General features: G+C 42.7%; 1 protein-coding gene across 11 annotated transcripts in view; it reads right to left on the reverse strand.

The window, feature by feature from the left end:
• Nucleotides 1-20,458, reverse strand: part of DLG2 (discs large MAGUK scaffold protein 2) — a gene marked incomplete at its 5' end in the record, with an annotated part of 887,937 nt that overhangs the window by 155,094 nt on the left and 712,385 nt on the right. The gene's annotated exons all lie outside the window — the stretch shown is intronic.

The raw sequence follows: 20,458 nt of genomic DNA on the forward strand, positions 1-20,458 counted from the left end.
AACACATTCATACTGGGATTGTGTCACTTGCTTTCACTTGGTTGGACATGATGGCTGCTAACATAGACAGGGTACAAAATATGACTTATAGAGATAGGGTCAGAATCCTGGCTCTGCCACTTACAAGCTGTGTATCATTGCAAAAATTATTAACCTTTCTGGGCTCAATTTCCTCATAAGCAGAACATGAATAATAATTGTTTCTACATCAAGATGTGTTGGGAAGATTACAAGAGAGCATATGGACGTCAAGAGTTGACTCTTGGTAATGACTGGTAATTCCTCCTGTTAATTATCATGTGTAATTCAACACCCACTCTTATTCACTGCTTGCAAAAGTCATAACCCCTTTCTGTACTAAGTAAAATGGAAAGCTGTGTCCATTCCAGAGCCTCCCTTGGTATAGGCTCACGCTGCCTGCTGGTTTCTCAAGGGTATGAGCTACTGATGGACACTTGAATGGAGAAAGGCGAAGGTGTGAACACCACATGCTACACACGAGAAGTGTCTCTGCTATACACTGGTTTCCTCTGAAATTTGTCAAGGGTGAATGAGGAGACACAGAATGCAGCCCCACCTTATCATTCACACAGAAAAGGAGGCAATGCCTCTCTGAGGGGGCAGGAGCTATTTAAGGCAGTAGGATTAATCCAAACTGATTAAATCTACTCACATTTCAAGGCTCAGATGGCCAGCCTTGTGTCTCCGAGAAGGAAACAATGAGCTCCATGCGTTAGACAACAGCATGAAGCTATGGGCATGTTCTTCTTCAAGTGAACTGATGGGGAGGCCAATCTCTCCAGTTACAACCTCATGCTGCTGACCCCAAGTTGTGTGAGCAGAGGAAGGGGGTTAGGAACTCTAGGTTAGGAAGCCAGCTCTGAATCTTAAGCCCATCCCTTGCTACCAATGGGGCCCTGGGAAGTTTCCTGAACCTCTGTTCGTTTATCTGCAAAATTGTGAGGTTCCTCCCACAAAGTGGTTTTGAGAATCACAGTGAGATCTGACATGAAGCATCTGGCAAATGTACAATAGCTGTTGCTGTTATTTTCCTGGTGGCTTCTTTCAGAATAAATGCATATGCAGTCCTTAGTGGCACCCATAACGACAGTAGCATCTTATTCCCATTTGCTCATTATGGACACTGCGCAGCACTACCAACAACTGGTGAAATCATCGAGCTCTAAGGGGTTCTGCACATCCTAGCGACACAGGCTGCTTTCCTGCTGAGTTACCATTTCCTCGCTACGGGGAAAGTAGTTGGAAGAGGCCACCTGCTGCATGCCTGAGAAGCGATGTTTTTCATAGATAAATCTGAACTAGAAGCTCTGAGTACTTCATAAGCTAAGGAAGTTTAAGTGCTGGGCACTTTCCAATAGTGCCCAGGCTGGGGCAAATATCAATGGTGTGCAGTCTACTGGGATCACAGTATTATCTACCTGGACATGACACTTCTTGCTGCCAGGGTCCAGGAGGGGTGTGCGGGAAGGATGCAGGAGGAACAGTTCACATCTATTTTTAGCGTGACGTCTGATCACTGCTTCAGGGATGAGATACTGTGAGCAATGATAAAAGTTTCCATTTCTTTGGGGGGTGAACATCCTTCTTTCATTTATTCAGCAAACATTTCTTCAGGGTTTCTTACATGCCAGGTGCAATGCTAATTGCTAGGGACACCAAAATCACAGGAAAGACCTTTGCCTCAAGGGGCTCACAGGCTGGTGCTTTGCTGTCTTTAGTTTTCCACTTTCCTGTTGTGAATATAAAAAAAGAGCATCTGCCATTTAAATATCTGCTCTTTGTGAGTAGGATTAAGTGCTTTCTAGAAGGTAATGGGATATCTCTATGGTGGGAAGAAGCCAATACAGTCAGATCCATGTTGTAATGGAGAAACTGAGGCAGGGTAAATCTTTGTGAAAGACTGTGGGGTTCCTAGCGAAGGGAGAAGGTCAAGAAGGATCTCAAAGTTGTTCCCTGGAATGAGTTGCTGGACTTGAGTGTCGGCTCTGAGGGGTGTTGGGAAAATCCCTTACCCTCTCAGAGAGAATGGTTTCCTGTTAGGTTGGGAAATCATCTCTGCCCCTATAAAACATTGTCCTAGCACAGTGTACCTCATTTTCATCATTTTAAGCAGTATTGATATTTAAAAGCACCATCAATTAATAACAATGGTAGCATCTCTTTTGGAGAGGGTGGATACCAGACTCTTTCTGATCTTACAAGCTGAAATGCATGTGTATAGAGGGGGAAGATTTTGGCCTCATAATCACTGCAATCTGACATGTAAAGTGTGAAAGCAAGAAAATCCCAAATATGTTACTGCACTCTGTCCACTAGGCTCTTAGCAAAATCACGTATTTATAAGAGGGTGAGGCATAGATTAGAGGTTAAATCTCAAGTCCAAGAAGCAATAGTTTGTCAAAATTCTTGCATATGATGATACAAGAGTAACCGTATTTACTTGGAGTTCAGAAAAAAAAAAAAAAATCAGCTGTTTCCACTTCATCACCTCTTGTTTTCTTAGTTGCCCTGGGATTTCGGAGCCAGACTGCCACAGAAAAGGTCTGCCATTTCATATCAGGTTTCGGAAATACCTTAGAGCCTTCTCACTCTGGCTGCTTTTCAAGCGGTCACGCTGGGAAGGGTGTGGTTTTTAGAAAACAAAACAAAACAAAACAAAACTTCAGAAGACTCGTTTCCCTCTCATACAGCCATTGGGAATGCCCACCTGCCTTCAAGAGAGCTGACCTCGGGTTAATGGAATTTACTAGATGTTCACTGCAACCCCTGACTTAGCTCATCTCCCAGGTTGCCACTTCTGTGTTAAAGTGGTAACATGGAATTTTCCACTGGTAAAGATTTAGAGATGTTGTTTGGCTTACTTCTGACCAAGCTACCGGGCTAGTGTGTGTGTGTGTGTGTGTGTGTGTGTGTGTGTGTGTGACAAAGAGATGGAGAGTGACAGAAAGAGAGAAACATATTAAAAACTAAATTCTCTAGAGTCAAACTTTAACTGGGAATCCTAGACAATAGGGTAAGTCTATACCAATTTCTTGTACATCTTCAGTACTGAGCACTAAGAACTCAGCTGTGGAGACCATAAGGGCAAGACACTGTCACAATTGTTTTCTGTATCCTAAAACTTTTTTTTTTTTTTAAATATTTTATTTACTTATTCGACAAAAAGAGAGACAGTGAGAGGCGGAACACAAGCAGGGGCAGTGGGAGAGGGAGAAGCTTCACGGTGAGCAGGGAGCCCCATGCAGGGCTCAATCCCAGGACCCCAGGATCATGACTTGAGTCAAAAGCAGATGCTTAATGACTGAGCCACCCAGGTGCCCCAGTATCCCTAACACTTAAAACAGAGCACGACAGACAGCTATCAGTATGTAAATGCTAACATAAATGTCTGCTGATTTGGGTGAGTTAAATACAGAACTCAGGGAAAGAAAAGTGATCCTTTAGTTTGCCAAATCTACTATGAAGTAGAGCAAACTTTTTAGAATTTTTTTTTTAAGATTTTATTTATTTATTTGACACACAGAGAAAGAAATCACAAGTAGGCAGAGAAGCAGGCAGAGAGAGAGGGGGAAGCAGGCTCCCCGCGGAGCAGAGAGCCCAATGCAGGACTTGATCCCAGGACCCTGAGATCATGACCTGAGCCGAAGGCAGAGGCTTAACTCACTGAGCCACCCAGGCGCCCTAGAATAATTTTTAATAACACACTGAATTAAAGTATACTGTCTCTCTCTGTCTCTCTCAGTAGAACCGGGGTCATTTGTTTTGACTTGAACAATTTTCTGTGCAGCTTGGCTAGAGACCCTTTAGAGAGGTTTCAGCCAAATGCTTACGAATTCTTTAATGTGAAAAATGAAGTAAGTTTTATGGGCAAACCACAGTCTGAATCCCTAACCAGCTATTTCACACAATATGCATACAACTCTGAAAATTAGATACATCAAATTTCAATTTGGCTTCATGCACGTTTTGTTTTATAGATTTATAAAGGCAGTTTTTTTTTTTAATTATCAGGATTATTACATAACAGAGTAAGCAAAGAAACTTTTTGAGCTTGGCAAAGGCTTTGTCTTTAAGCAATCAGGAGTAGCCCGATGTAATGTGATTTTTTAAAAAATCAAATAGAATCCAGCTTTGCATCTTAAGTTCACTACTGACTCACAATGTGGACTTTTGTGCAAGTTATTCAACCTAGAGATTTGGTTTTCTCATCTGTATAACAAAAAAAATCACCTACCTCAACAGACTGTTGGAAGATTAAATGCAATGGCCTTTGTAAATGGTAGTGGACTAGAATGCTCAATAAATGGAAAAGAAAAAAACGTTAAAACCTCCTCAAGCCTTATATTTGTTGTTTATGAAATGGGGATGATACTAATGCCCTATTTACATCACAAGTTTGTTGCGAGCATCAAAGGAAGAATCAAATATAAAAATGTTTGATAAACCGAATGGTACAGGATAAAGACAAAGTGATAATAAAAACAATTCACACTGGGTGGCTCAGTCAGTTGGGGATCTAACTCTTGGTTTTTGCTCAGGTCATGATCTCAAGGTCGTGAGATCGAGCTCTGAATTGGGCTCTGCACTCAGCACGGACTCTGCTTGGGATTCTTGCTCTCCCTCTATTCCTCCCCCTGCTCTCTTGCGCTCTCTGTAAAATAAATAAATAAATCTTAAAGAAAAAAAAAATTCATATAATATATTCTTTTTTTAAAACCCCAATCTACCTGGATGAATATTTCCTCAGTAACGGAAATTTGTTTCAAATGGTATGGAATTTGATTTCTATCTTGGCTATGGAAACAAAGCTACGTAGGGCATCATGCATGAGAGAGTAAACGTGAAACTCTGACGGGAAAATGGGAACTGCTGGTATCATTACAGCCTAGCTGCCAACGTTGGTTCTCTCAAGATTTTGCTGGTAGGCTGGGGGAAAGGTTCAGAGCTGGGAAGCATAGGCTGTTGTTTAATTGGTGTGATTCGTAACTAATGATGCATCAGAAGAAGGATCAAGGCACTCTGCCTTCTAATTTAAGGCGTAGTACTTGAGACTACATTCAACCAGATAAGAAAGCCTTCCTTGGCAAATACAAATATTACATCTTTGCTGGATCTGTCTTGTTCCTTCTTTTGTATTAAAATCATGGAACTAGAAGCTAAAATAATAATGTTCAAGCTTCCTGTGTTCTTCTGCAATAATGATCGGTTAGATCTTGCCCGAAGAGAAGGGTGATTATTTTTGCCTAATTATAGCCCAGGGGAGAGAAAGGAGATAAAGCAGTCTGGCTCTAGAGGTAGGCAGGTTGGCAGTCCCCTTGGGTGTGACTTAAGTGGTACAAATATCTTTCTTGCTTCCACAACATTCCTAGCAGATTTATCCTTTAATAGTGTTTGAAAAATATGTACACATATTATCTTGGAAGATAACCCACTATTCTGAGAAAAACAGAAGCACAATGGGAAGAACACTTCCCATTGTGGCTCAGAGAGGCTAGGCAATTTGCCCAAGGTCACACAGCAGAGCTGGGACTTGAATCCAAAGCTTATAGTGCCAGCCTCATCCAGTGCTTTTTCTGATACACTGATTCTACAATTGCCTCTACGGGTGATTGCCAGCCTCTCTATTGCTCCTGACACGTACCGGCTGGCTCAGACCAGCTTGCTCCCCCTAAGCAACCATTTAACTACTGGTTTCTGCTATAACTAAAGATTCCTATCTATAGTGAATTCCATAAGGTAGGTTGGTAAGATCAAAGTGAAAAGGCTTTGTGTGGTCTCCCCCAACATGCTGCCCAAATGAAAGCTGCTCAATATATATTAGTGGGATTCTGGGTTTAAGACTCGAAGTCAACTGGAAACCATGGCTCAGGCAACAAGGACAAGAGAGGGGGCACATACCAGGGCTGTGGGGAGGCGGGAGATGCTCAGGAGAGAGCGCATTCAGCCCTGATTCTAATAGCCTTGAATCTGCAACAATCCCAGGATTCTTAGCAGCGGCTGCGGAGACCAGGGCCACACCGCAATAGGGAAAAACACAGCCAAAGGTGGGAGTGCTTCATACACCTAAACTCATAGAACAGACAGGGAGGTGTCTGTGTCCTTAAAACCATGTCTTTCTTACTTTTTTGTGGTTAAAATGTCCTTTTTATACTTAAGAGGCATAACAACCAAATGTAATGTATAGTGCTTGTTTGTACCCTGATTAGGAAAAAGACATTTTCAAGCAATTACAGACTACATATTGGATCATAAAAAGAACTATTTTTTATTCTGCGGGGTGTCGTAAGAGTGTTGTGGTAATATAAGAAAATGTTCTTTTTTCTCTTTATCATTTTTGAATATTGAAGGGATGAAAAAAGATACTGTTGGAATTTATTTTAAAACACATAAACAAAGAAAATACTTTAAGTGACACAGGAAATAAATCTGCAAACTCTTGACTATTACTGAATCTGAGGGGTAAGTATACAAGCATTCTATTTTTGTATGTGTTTGAAAATGTTCATAATAGAAATATTTTAATTGGATATTAAAAAGATTAAACACCTTAATTAGGTAAAATTAAAAAGCTTATACCACTATGCCAGTTCTATGAGAGGACAGGGCTCCTCCTGGCCTCTTCGCCCGGGTGTATCACTCTGAGTCCTGGTTTTCTCATGGTAAACCAGGGTAGGACACCTAGACTTAGCATCATTTTGAGATTCAATTTGGGTAAGAGCCATGAAAGTGCTATGCTGCTCGAATGCATCTGTTCCATCAGCAAACATTCCTTGAGCATCAACTATGGCAAGGCTCCGTGTTGGATACCGGTGATAAAATGATTAAAAAGTAGGCCCCGCACTCCAGGACGTTCCATTACTCCTAGCTAATGTATATGAAGATTTCCACAGTGAGGACAATTCCAGAACTATCTCTAGCCTCTAGTTTGAATACTACCTATGATTTTTAATCAAGGCAAGAGGCCCCTGCTTTACTCCCCAGCTCATCTCTTTGTAAATCCCTCCTTTCTTTTGGTTCCCTCAGATACTAGCGTTGGGGATTTTCTGTTTCATTCTCTCCCAGTGGCAAAACATCATCTGTGCTGTTCCGCCTGCCTCGATCACCTTTCCCATCAGTCCTCATCTGGTTTCCCAGCCTTCCCAACTTATCTTCAACATCACTTCCTCAGCTCCCTGAGCTACAACAGATCCTTCCATCAAATGCAAGTGGTATTTCTCCTTTGCAACATGCCACACTAATAAAACTACTTTAACTGTCTATAACTGCTTGCTTGTTTGGGAGGAAAAGTAGATGCTTGAGAAACATTTGATAGCTGATCGAATGGAGCTGCTGATACGACTATTCTTCCTTCATCCTGACGAAAAAGGGATCCAGCCATTTTGCAAATGTTGAGACTTTGATCCATATGTTCTACTCCTCCATGGCTCTCCCACTAAAATATTCTTCATCTTCCAACTGAAGTAAAAGGAAGAATCACCAGAGGTATGGATTAAGATGGCTATTTATGCTTCAGTTCTTTCTCGTCATAATTATCTGTTTCTGAATCCTAAAACCACCTAGCTAGATGCTTCTCCAATCCTAAGATGACCTTTGACTCAAGATGCTATATACGGTCCTGTTTATCATCTTAATATTGCAAGTATTTTATGGCAAGTAACCAAAAACAGCACATAATGGGAAATTACCCACCCCCAAACACAAACAGGAGCTGAATAAAATTTCTTCAGCAAAATTTATTGTAACAATTTCATGCTCATTTTAGCTATTTTCATGGCTCAGAAAAAAAGGTTCTTTTTGCTTATTTCACTATTTTTTTAAATATAAAATTGTTCCCCTGATTTTTGGCAAAAGATCCAAGAGAAAGTGAATAACTTGCCGGGTGTATGTGAAATTGGAATGGCCATTTAAGTAAGGACAAAGTGTAACCTATACTGTCCTTTGCAGTTACCACATGCTAAGAAGTTAGAATCCCAAACAAAGATGATTTGGAACCACCGAGGGACTTTTAAGGGATATATTACATTTGTCACTCAGCTGGCAGCATTCTGATGAAGATACGAAACAGTGACAGCTGAGAGATCAGAAACCTGGATGTCATTTGGGGTCTCCTCCAATGGTCCAGGTGAGAGATGGTAAGGACAGTGGGAATGGAGAAGAGGGGGTAACCACTTGGGAGGTGTACAGAAGAGGCTTTGCTGATTAATTCATTGTGGCACAGGAGAATGAGAGTGGAAATAACCAGGGTTCCCTCAGGCTTCCTTCTTGAGAAAGAAGGTGCCATTGAAGTGAACAAAGAAAATGATGGAGTCCATCCTGGGACACAATGAATTTGAGGGGACATTATTATAGCCTAGCATTCTCATGCCAGACTCCCTTAACTCCAGTGACTGAGAGTATGGGGAGATACATCTTTAATAATCAGTACTATCTATAAACCAGATACTTTCTGGGGCCCGCAGAATGGTTCTGGGGGAAGACTGCACTGCATCAATGTTCAGATAGGCTTGTGTGGAACACACACTAGCCTGATCATTCCATCCTCTAGATGGAAAAATTAGGTAATAATAAAAGTAAGTAACCATTAAAATTTACTTTTATGCACAAATAAATAAAAACATGCTATGGGAAAATTGATCCTTGCGGAACGGAGTCAAGCAAATTTATCTTTCCTCCTGATTAATAATTTAGGAAGAAATCCCAGGCATGTTGCCTCTGGAGATGTAGGAGTAGCTCTTATAATTAGACTCTAATCTGAACCATGAGGGTGAGGATCAGAAAGCTGACTCAGAGCCTGGTGTCAATTATTTGCAGCTTGCACAACGAAAGGCTAAAAATTTGGAAGATGTAGGATGACTGAAGCCTAACTCTGGGGGTTGTTTTAGCACAGTCACATAAGTTCTTTCAATTATTATTTGCTGCCAAATTTCTTCTCTATCTCCTTTAGTCTAGGCATGGAAAATATCTTTGGGACTTGCTTTGGTATTTGTGTTTCCAAGTCAAGAGCCAGAAACGATGCACTCCAACAATTTTCATCCTTATTTAAACTCGAACAGAGCTGGTTTCTATGGAGCAACCCTAGAAACTGCCCTTTTTAATACAATCTAGTTACATTTGCCCTATTTTGGAATGAAGTAACAGATCCACAAAAACTCACTGAAGCGCACTTTGCCCAACAGGAAACTGCAACCGACCAGCAGGTTTCCAATTGGCCCATTCTGGATTCATCAGGACACAAGAGGAAGTGAAAAGAACGCCTTTCACACAGAAGCCAGTATTAAACAGGAGTTTCATAGTCTTTGCCTACACCGATTAGTTTCTTTACCATTTTGAAATGTTATCTAACTCCTCTTTATCTGTCTCTCTGTTTTATCTCCTAAAACTATTTAGAACAGACCCACTCCTTATATATAACTCTTTGGATATGGATAGAAATAAAGGAGGGTAAGGGATGGGAAGGGAGGGAGGAGGTGGGGAAGGAGACAGTGAGGAAAGGAGGAAACCAAGACGGAAAGCATTCATTTTCCCTGGTCATCTTTCCTTTCGGAAGCATCCCTCCACCCTGTTCCATGTCCAGTGCCTCAAATCCAAAGATTTTTCTGGCTCACTCTCTAAAGAAGAAAATCCATTTGCTGGGGTGGGCATGGGTAGCAGGCAGAAGAGGGGATCTGGGTCTCCAGTAAGTCCCTTGTAAGACTTCTAAACACTATGTGTATTTTCAGTCCTTCCCTATATTCCTGCCTTCAAATACCCCAGCCTTTTAAAGCTAAATCCTTGCAGGTTCTGTACCTCTCGTAGGCTTCACATTCCTTATAAAAACTAAACAAAACAATCTAGTCTCCCACCTGTGTAGGGAAGAACCCAGTTCCTCCCTACTGTGTGTTTCTTCCCTGGGAGGCTCCTTTACTACTTACACGACTACCACTCTCACACAGAGCACTAGGTTCACACCCCTTGTAATCACCTAGTGTGTGGAGGTTTTTCCTAACACCAGCTTGCAATTCTTAGACACTAGCAGGCTATCTGAGAATTCAACCCAGTTCTCACACTGTCTACCTGGAGGTAGCATCAAATTGCACAGACTGAGCTCTGTGCCCCAAGACTGCACTGCCGACCCCCCACTTCTGATGCCCCTTTTAAGTCCAGCTTCTCACCTGTGCCTCTGAGCAACCAGCTCGAGATGAGAGGTTCTAATGACCCCCACCTCAGGTTCCATTAACTTGCTAGAGTGGTTTACAGACCTCAGAGAAACATTTTACTTACCTTTACCAGGTAATTGTAAGAGGATATGATAAAGACTACAGAACATCCAGGTGGAAGAGGTGAGCAGGGTGGAAGGTGAGTATGGGGAAAGGGCTGCAGAGCTTCCATGGCTGGTCCTGACCAGTCACTCTGCCAGCACTGCCATGCGTTCACTGAGGCAGGTGCTCAAAAGCGCATCTCTTGGGGATTTTTATGGAGGCTTCATTATGTAGGCATGAATGATCATTAACTCCATTTTTAGCCCTTCTCCTTTCTCAAGAGAATGGGGGACAGGGCTGAGAATTCCAAGCTTCTCATCATGGCTTGACTTTTCTGGTGACTAGCTTTTAACCTGGAGTCCGCCCAGAGTCACCTCCTTAGAAGAAAAGACACCGCTCCTATCACCCAGGAAATTACAAGAGTTTTAGGAGCTCTGTGCCAAGAACCAGGGGCCGAGACCAATATAAATAGATTTTCTAGTATCTCACATCCCTGTAGACACTTGGGGTTTACGATTTTCCACCCCTCTGCTAAGTCATTTTTCCCTCCCTGGTGCCTCTTTCCCGCTTCTAAAATTTTGTTCATATTGCCTACGTGTGTTATCAAGACTCAGTTATTTTGTGATCTCATAGATTTATGCCTGTTTGATTTCCTTAATTGTTACTTTGGTAAAGCTTTGGAAGGGAACAGAGATATATGCAGGTATTCAAGCTGCCACATTTAATTAGGAAGCTCAGAATTTATATTCAACTCTATGAAATTTAATCTCGGTGCTTCCTTGCCATCGGTCTATCTTGTTAAAATCATTTGGACCCTGTCATCATTACATGTTCTGTATTTCCAAACTTTGTAATATCCATAGAAAGTACAGGATATCACCAGAGAAGATATGCTAGGATTCATCTCCTTTTTAATTTTTCATTCAGTCACTATTAAAGCCTTTCTGTATTTCCAGGTTGACACAGAATTATTCCACGAATCCATCTACACATTCATTTAAAAAGTGTGCTGTGAGGTAGGGGCAGGGGGGTGCATCTGGGTGGCTCAGTTGGTTAAGCGTCTGATTTCTTGATTTTGACTCAGGTCATGATCTCAGAGTCATGAGATGGAGCCCCACAATGGGCTCTGCACTGGGCATGGAGCTTGCCTGGGATTCTCTCCCTCTCCCTCTGCTCCTCCTACCTCTTCTTTCTCAAAATAACTAACTAATTAATTAATTAATTAATAAGTGTGCTGGGGATAGAAATAAACATTTAAGCAATCTAATCCCTGTCTTCCAAGAACTCACTATTTATTTGGGGAGACGGTCAAGAAAACAGACAACACGAATAAGCTTGTTATATAAACAAGGAACTGCATCAGTGCCGAAGAGAGGGACCCAACCCAGCTTGAGAGGAAACACAAAGAGGATGGTCTTTGAGAGGAGGGAACACTGAGGATTCATCTCAAAGGATGAGGAAGCATTGGGCAGGCAGAGAAGACCAGGCGGAGAGCTGGCAGAGGGCAGATCAAAGCAGGGGAACAGCTGTGTAGGAGCAAAAGATCATGCCTCTTCTGCTTCTGAAGAGGAGAAATTTCTCTCAGTCAATAGAAAGTGCAGCACAAAGGGGGCTGAGTCATCTTTTGATGGGGTAACCTGATGTCAGTGTCCTTCCAGGAGAAAATGGAAAGGAACCTACTTATAATGAGCTCTTCGGCCTTTGAATTATCAAGTAAAATGGAGGTATCGGCAACCGTTGGCAGAGTGAGAAACTTGCTAATAGACCACCTGCATGAGTGGGAAGATAAAAGAGCTTTGAAAAGTATAAAAGCATTGCGTGAATATACAGGATTATTATTACTACTCCACATTGCCAACCGCCACCATTCGCGGCCCTGAGGCATCCTATTCAACCTATAAAATGAGGTGTTTTCTCTGTGGATTGCAGCAGCGGCACTTTCCTGGTTTGGGTATCATACTAATAGGAAAGTTATCAACACCGGGGCAATGGGGGTGAAGGATGAACAGAACTTCCCTGTGTGTTTCTGGGCAATTTCATTTACAACTTCAAAAAGTTAAAGAAAAAAGAGGGGGAGGAGGTGGAGGGGGGGAGGGTCGGGTAGGAGGAGGAGATGTTTTCCAAGGCCAAAGATGGGAAGCTTATTTTGTCTACATCTCTGTTCAGGGCTCTAACGAACTGAACTCAGTGTACTGCTGCAGGTTACTAGGAAATTAAAATCCAATTAGGATGTTGTCAGGAGCCTGGCAAAAGGGTAGATTAGAGGCCTGGCACAACTCAGAGGCTCGGTGGAGGGAGGCTGAGTGGGGAACATAAAGCATCAGCCTCTAAGCACAGTAACCATGGTAACAATTTTTAAATGTATTTTGGATAGTTAGCATTTGATCAAAATCTACTGTGAAGCAAGGTATTTTTTCCTGCTGGACATTCTATCTTTGAGTTCTACTACCTGGCTCAAACATGAGTGAATAGAACACGTCCCACCAGCCCCCAGCTTTCTCCCAGTTCCTATGCACTCCTGGTGCTAGAAGGTAAATGGTAAGAAATTCCAAGGCAGGGTTAGGAAAGCAGTCTTAGAATCATACATAGTGAATAATGCCATCATTCATGACTCAGGGATGGACTAAGAACTGGTTTTTATGCAAAAGGGTATCTGGCTATTTGGACAAAGGTGAAGCAATGAGGCCAGAAAAACCAGTCCAAACTTATTTAGCAATAATTTTAGTCTTGGTTTTTCTGAGGTTTGGTTTGTGTACTGATCATTTTCTCCAATACGCAATTTCTAGATCTCTCCTGCTCTCTTTTATACCAACATTTCCTAGGCTTCCCTGAAAAAATGACTTCCAGGGGCACCTGGGTGGCTCAGTGGGTTAAAGCCTCTGCCTTCTGCTCAGGTCATAATTCCAGGGTCCTGGGAACAAGCCCCGCTTCGGGCTCTCTGCTCAGCAGGGAGCCTGCTTTCCCCTCTCTCTGCCTGCGTCTCTGCCTACTTGTGATCTCTGTCTGTCAAATAAATAAATAAAATCTTAAAAAAAAAAAAAAAAGGAAAAAATGACTTCCAGCAGGGTTCAGTCAATGGGAGACACTGATAGGATGGGTGTGAGGAAGGGAGAGGTGAGGGTATTTCTCCCTTGTCCCCATTTCAGGTAGTATTTCAGGAGTGTCTATTTTCCTTCATGACTTCTCTAGATGTTACTTAATTCTCGTGTCTCCATTAGCATAGACTTGAAGGTTTTTCAGTGTGATCTTGTGCTGGCTTTCTTTTGTCAAAATAGAGCAGAGTCTTCAGACTTCATTCAAACATCTTAGGGGTTTGCTGAGAAACACATTATTTGGCCTCAGTGCTCTTGATGTTGTTAAGAGAGACAGACCCAGACAAGAGTACGTTAGCACTGCCATTCTAACGACCATCCGATAAACACACTGACCAGGTAGCACTAGCACAAGCAGTTTTGAATGTAATGCTTCCAGGATATCCATGTCCCAATCCACAGAAACTGTGAGTGTTAGCTTCTACGGCAAGAAGGACACTGAAGGTGTGACTGGGTTAAGGATCTTGCGACGGGGAGATTATTCTGGATGGTCTGGGGAGCCCTAAATGTAATCACAAGGGTCCACACAAGAGGCAGGCAATAAAGTCAAAGGAGGAAAATAGGAGAGGAAGCAATGGAAGCAAGAGTTGGGGTGATGTGAGGAAAGTGCCATAAGCCGAAGGGTGCCGCCTTTGGAAACTAGAAAAGGAAATGGATTTCCGGTAGGCCCTCCAGGGGGAATCAGTCCTTATGGCACCTTGGCTTTCGCCTAATATAAGTGGTTTCAGACTTTGGGCCCCCAGAACTGTTAGAGAATAAATGTGTGTTGTTTTAAGCCACTAAAGTTGTGGTAATTTGTTACAGTAGCAACAGTAAACTAATACAGTATCCTGAACATAAACAGTATTCCGTCTGCTTTAAAAACTCCACATCTAGGCTGTCAGCAAAATCCATATGTGAATTCTGGCCTGCTATAGAATAACCCTACAGGGAAGTATACAAAACTGCCTTGCCTCAGGTACCACAGGAGATGCTGCGATGTGCCTCTCAGATCCCCCATCAGGACTGAGCACGAACTCCTCTAGTGGCCCATGGATGAAGAAAGCAGCACCCCCCTGAGGTACTCCTCATCCTGGGGGCAGCCTGCAAATCCTTCCTGACTGGTCAAGGAAGGGGTGTGACGGGCCAGTCCCTTCATCCCCACTCGGGACAACTCTAGAGGGCCATTCCCTCAGAAGTCTTCGATGAAATTGCGTCAGTGCCCAACTTGTCCTTCTGCCCATTCCTATTCCCCAACTCTGCATTTTCATTCTGAAGCACTCCCCAATAAATTTCCCATTGGCCAATCTCCACCTGAGTCTTCTCAGCAACCCAACTAGGAACACTTATCCATATTTACTGCCTACTTGGTTGGTTTCTCTTTGTATCTGCTGATATAATCAATCCACCCTCTTAGAACACACCAAACTAAAAGGCAACACGTCAGAATGTAAGATCCTCTCAAAAGAGACTGTGACCATTCATAAGCTCTTCCTCAGCTGAGGCCTTAGGTGCAGCGTGAGGAAGAAAGCTGTCAGCGCTGGAGCGTCAAGGAATTATGGAAGGAAGAGGGCCACGCTATTGCACACCGTGCATCTAATTCTTATTAAGCCCTCTGAGATAGATGTCATCATCTCTGTTTTACAGGTGAGGAATCCCAGGCTCCCCAGGGTGTCAGATGTTCCAACTGAAGAACAGATGAATCCCGGATTGTTCAAATATAGTGACCATGTCTTTCCTTGCTATCAGGGGTAAGAATTCTTCTTAGGGATATGGGAGGATGGCAGGAGGATATGGGAGATGGCAGGAGGTGCATTTTTCTACTGAATGCTGGGAAAGGTCACTTAGAGAGAGAGGTCTGGGAAGGGACAGGATGTTGCTGCTAAATGCACAGAAGGAATCATCCCTCCAAATCTATGAAAATCATGTAGGGTCAGATCCTCTCCTTGAGGCATGCTCCCCCTTTTCTGGGCTTTCTCTTTTCTCAAATCTGCGAGGAGCTTTCCCACCTCAGTGCTTTTGCTCAGGTACTATGTATCTGGAATGCCTTTCTTCTAATTCTATCTCTTCTTCCAGGTCCAGCTTAAATACAACCTCCTTCGAGCCTTCTTTGATCACCTCCAACAGACACCATCTCTCCGGCCTCAAAATGTCTCCAGCGTTTAGTGTCTGTATTGCTTCTCTAAGAGCACATAGGACTTCTGGACTCCCCATGTTGTAGTTACTTTGTATTTATTGTATTTTCCCCACTGAACTGAAAACTAAAGGAGAGCTCGCTAATACAGATTTGTACCTTAGAGAGTCAAAGCATGAAATGATTTGTTGCAATATGTATTTATTGCTTAAAGTACTTTAGGAATGCTAGGTTCTTCATACTTCTCTTTTAATAAGTAAACGGTCTGTTGGCTACATACATTTTTTATCCTTATCTGCATGGCAAACCCCTTCTTTCTCTAAAATTTGAAACTATGTCCCCTTTAATAGTAAGTCTTCTCTGAACTTGCCCCCTCCAGTGGAATGAGTCCTTCCTCATCTGGCTTTGTATCCCACATATAGACCTACTGTTATGCTTGTTTGCGTACTTGTTTTATCCTCTTCCCCTGCTAGTACAAAACTCCATGGAAGAAGGCATTATGCCTTATTTAACTCTGTGTACTCAGCTCTTACTCCAATACCTAGCATGTGATAGGTGTTCAGTAAGTATCAATTGAATTAACTCAGAACAGAGAGTGTGAAGCCAGGAAAATCTCAAAAGGAATACCAGATGGACATACTTATGGTCAAGGTGACCAGAAGCAAATTATTTAACCTCTCTGAGCTGGAAATACCACCACCCATAATTACCAGGCTATGCTGAGGATAAATAAGACAATTCATGTAAAAGAGTTACACAGGGGAGCCTGAGCTCAGCCAGTTGAACACCCGACTTTTGATTTCAGCTCATGTCATGACCCCAGAGTTATGAGATGGAACCCCACCTTGGGCTTCCCGCTCAGCGGGGAGTCTGCTTGTCTTCTGCCCCTCCCCCTGCTCTCTCTCTCTCTCAAATAATCTTAAAAAGAAGGAGTTGCACAAAGTGGGACCCAGAAAATGCCTGTTTTTTTCATATTAAATTGAAAATTAGTTTGTGACCAGATTCTTGTCTTTTAGGTACTCACGGTTTAGCATGGCCTTCTAAACTAATTTAGGACAACACAGTGTTTGGGGTAACCCTTTTGTAGAACTGCTCTGTGATCACTATCTGATAACTGTAGTGATAATGAAGAAAAAGAAGAAGGAATTAGAGAAGAAAGAGGCAGAGGAGGAGGAGGAAAAAGAGGAAGCGGGGAGGAGGGATGGAAGGAAGAAAAAAGCACCCAGTGTATTCAATTTATTATAGTTAAATTACTAACCAGAAGGAGAATGCCCTGGGAAGTCTAATTTATAATGCTGTTTGGTTCTAAATAAAGAGCAGCTAATAGGGAGACACGTAATCCTGTTTCCAAAACACACTGGAAGGATCAGATCATGTTTGAAGTTTGCTCCCCACCTGGCTCAGAGTTGCCAAGGGCACACCAGTAGTCCAAGGACATGTCTTCTGGCTGGAGGAAGCCCTGGTGAGATATCACGGGATATCAGCACCTTTGCAGAAAGCGACAAAACACACCACCTGAAATCTATACATATCGCTAAACTCAGCCTGTGGTGGCCCAATCAAATCTAGCCCTTTTGGAGAAGTGATTTTTTTCATGGCAGGAAAAAAGCATAGCTTCTCCTCAACTGAAATGCAGAATCATTAGTGTCCAACCCCAAATGCTAACAGCTTTCATTACTGGCAGTATTATGCTCTCTCTTGTAATCCTTGCAGTGCAATTGCACCCCAGCCTTGCGCCACAAAGTGGGGACTGCAGGTGATGGAGGAGGGTATCTACCTGGCAGGATCCTGCCCCTTATTTTATTTCTCTGTCTGCTATAAAGAGGGGAATGATCAAGATTTAAAAGCTAACTGTTTACTCTGGAATAACAGTAGTAAGATGAACAGTGTTCAGATGCACACTTTAAATGCAGTTGCATGCTTTTTAAGTGTGTTGTCTTAGTATGGTCGTGATTTGATTAAAAATTAATGCCACCAGAGGGCAGACCTTCTGTAGGTCAGGTCCTACCATGGGTGGATTGCCACTTCCTTCCAGGAGGACCTCAGTTGGATAAGGACTAATAAACTATCTTCTAGTTTTTCTTCTTGGGATTGTTCTTTTTTATTTCCTTGTTTTCTAAGGATTTATATTTAAAGATTTTATTTATTTATTTGAGAGACAGAGATCGCAAGTGAGAGAGCTTGAGCTGGGGGTGGGGCAGAGGGACAAGCAGACTCCCCCACTCCACCCCCCACCCCTCCCCTGAGTAGGGAGCCCAACGTGGGGCTCAATCCTAGGACCCCAGGATCATGACCTGAGCTAAAATCAAGAGTCAGATGCTTAACTGACTGAGCCACCCAGGCACCCCACGTTCTTTTTTATTTCATATCCCACTAAAACTGCATATGTGCTCTTTTAATCCTTCCAGGAACTCATATGATAGTCTAACCTCAAAGTACACACTGAAAACTGAGGTTCAGAGAAGTCATGGAATGTGTCTAAAGTCACACAGGTAGAAAGCAGTGGTGGCAGAGGTGAATCCTAATCTGGTAACTTCCCGGCGGTGTACGCTACTGTAGGTGTGGATGTGACTCAATGATTGTCAATATGAGAAACTACCTGGACAACAAAGAGGAGACCGTAACTTCTCTATTGTAGGACCAATTATTATAATGTTTTAACATTCATTTTAGGCTACCTCGTATTTTAACGCAGCAACTACAAACTAAACCAATCTGACATGGGAATGGTAACATTAGTGGGTTTGTAGCAAATCTCACTTGCTCCTTACCTCCTTCAGAGACAGAAGACCCAACTCATAAATGAACCACCTTCCAACACCAGTGATAGTCTTTCTCTCCTCTCTGCCTCCCAAGTATCCATACCCAATTCTCTTAATCAACACAAATCTTTCCTATGTATGTTACTGCTCCTTTTTCTTGAGCCTGAATTAAATACATTTTGTCCATAAATCCAAGTTGGCTACACCCTGGGCCACCTGAGAATTCCTAGATCTGTGACTATCACCATGCATGTCACAGCCACTTGTAAAATCCAGTAAAATACCAGTCATTCCTTTTCATTTCCATCACAGAAGGAGTTTGGGGAGGGGGCATTTTCACAAAGAATATTTCATACAAGAATAAATATGTTTTATCTGGTAACAAGAGTGACCATGCATATTCAAGAAGCAGGAAAATAAACCATGGAGAGTGGGAAGGCTCAGACTTTTTTTTTTTAATTGGTGAATGTTAAATTTTAGAAGGCTGAATTTATAGTATTTTGTGGATTAGATTGGGTGCCCACTGAGCTGAGACTTCCTGAAAGTTTTTTTTTTTTTTTTAATTCCATCCTTATTGCACCACTCATCCTAATTTTTACCAATTTTTAGCAATCAAGTTAAAGGACCATTTTAGGCTCTGTCTCTAGGTTAGAACAAGAATATGAGAGAATGTACCTCAAATACCTTAATCTGGCATTCAAGGCTCTTGTGATCTGCCTTTGGCTGCTGCTGCTTCTTAACTCCTACTGACAACCCTCCCTGATAACATTTCAAGCACACCAAGAGTATTCAGAATATATTTTGTATGTTTCCATTAATATTTCTCTTAATTCTACTTTTTCTTTCCCTTATAACAATGCTGCTTCTCTTCTTGATGACATTTTAACCAATCTTCATGATTCAGGAAAATTACCACTTCACCATCTAAATATTTCCTGATTCCTCTGGTCAAAATGAAGCAGGTTTCTTCCCTGCACACTCACAAGAGCATTCGGCCATGACACCCAGGTCCAGCTTAGGATTTGATGATCGCTTGTGGGTTCCTCTTCCCTCCCTGAGGACACAACTTGACAAGAACAGAAAACATGTCCTAGCTATTCTTAAAGCATCTAATGCCCCAGCACAAAGTTTTGTTTCTAATGAGTGTTTAAAAATATCTACAGAAGTTGAAATAAGAGAAATCATTTTATTTTAATGTATGGCAGCATTCCCTCAGGGTACTGCTAGTAGCTAGTTAACACATTCATGAGGCGGTAAGAACTTAGTCCCAGAATTTGGCTTGTGTGGTCAGCTTGGGAGCCCCTGGAGATGGGAGGCATGGACAAGACGGCTCAGGGATTGGCCCAGAACAAGGGGAGCAATTAACACAGACAAACGCATCTACATTGTGGAGCAGGGTGTCGGGAGACCCCAGTCCGTGTGAGGGTGGATGGTGGTCTTCAGGCCTACGCAGCCTGGCATGAAGTAGATGTCTAGTAAATGAGGGACCCTCTGTGTTCCTGCACAGATACCCAGGGCTCCTCTTTATTTTAACACTCCCTACCAAACTGTGTAGTAATGGTGACTACTCCATCCCTCATCACTAAGGACTAGGGGATGACCATTTGAAAACACAGCTTCAGCACCCAGTTCAGTACCCAGCCCCAAATCAAGCCTGCATTGATGGATAAATGTCTGCTGAATAAAGGAAGGAAAGAATGTAAAAAAGAAGGAAATAGAAATGCACATGTTTCTGATTCAGCTTTTTAGGAAAAGAGGTAGAGCTCATGAACACGATGGGCCAGACATTGCTACTGGCTTCATCACAATCTACCCAGCATCACCTGTTCAGAAAGAGCCAAGCTGCAAGGGGAGATGCTTTGCCAGAGGCTCATGTTGGGTCAGCTGGGACATGCCTTTGGACCAGATGATGAGTGTCATCTCATGCATAGACCTCAGAGCAACTGCTTTCTCCCTCTCTCTCTCTTTTTAAGATTTTATCTGTTTATTTGTCAGAATGAGAGAGAGAGAGAGAGAGAAGACAAGCAGGGGAAACAGCAGTCAGAGGGAGAGGAGAAGCAGAATCCCCACTGAGCAGGGTTCCCGACATGGGGCTCTATCCCAGGACTCTGGGATTATGACCTGAGCCGAAGGCAGAGGCTTAACCCACTGAGGCACTCAGGCGCCCCCCCGCCCCCCGCCACTGCTCTTTAACCTTGGGGTTTATACATATATACATCAACTTGTGTGGGA

The sequence above is a fragment of the Martes martes genome, assembly GCF_963455335.1.
Source record: "Martes martes genome assembly, chromosome: 10".
Classification (NCBI taxonomy): Eukaryota; Metazoa; Chordata; class Mammalia; order Carnivora; family Mustelidae; genus Martes; species Martes martes.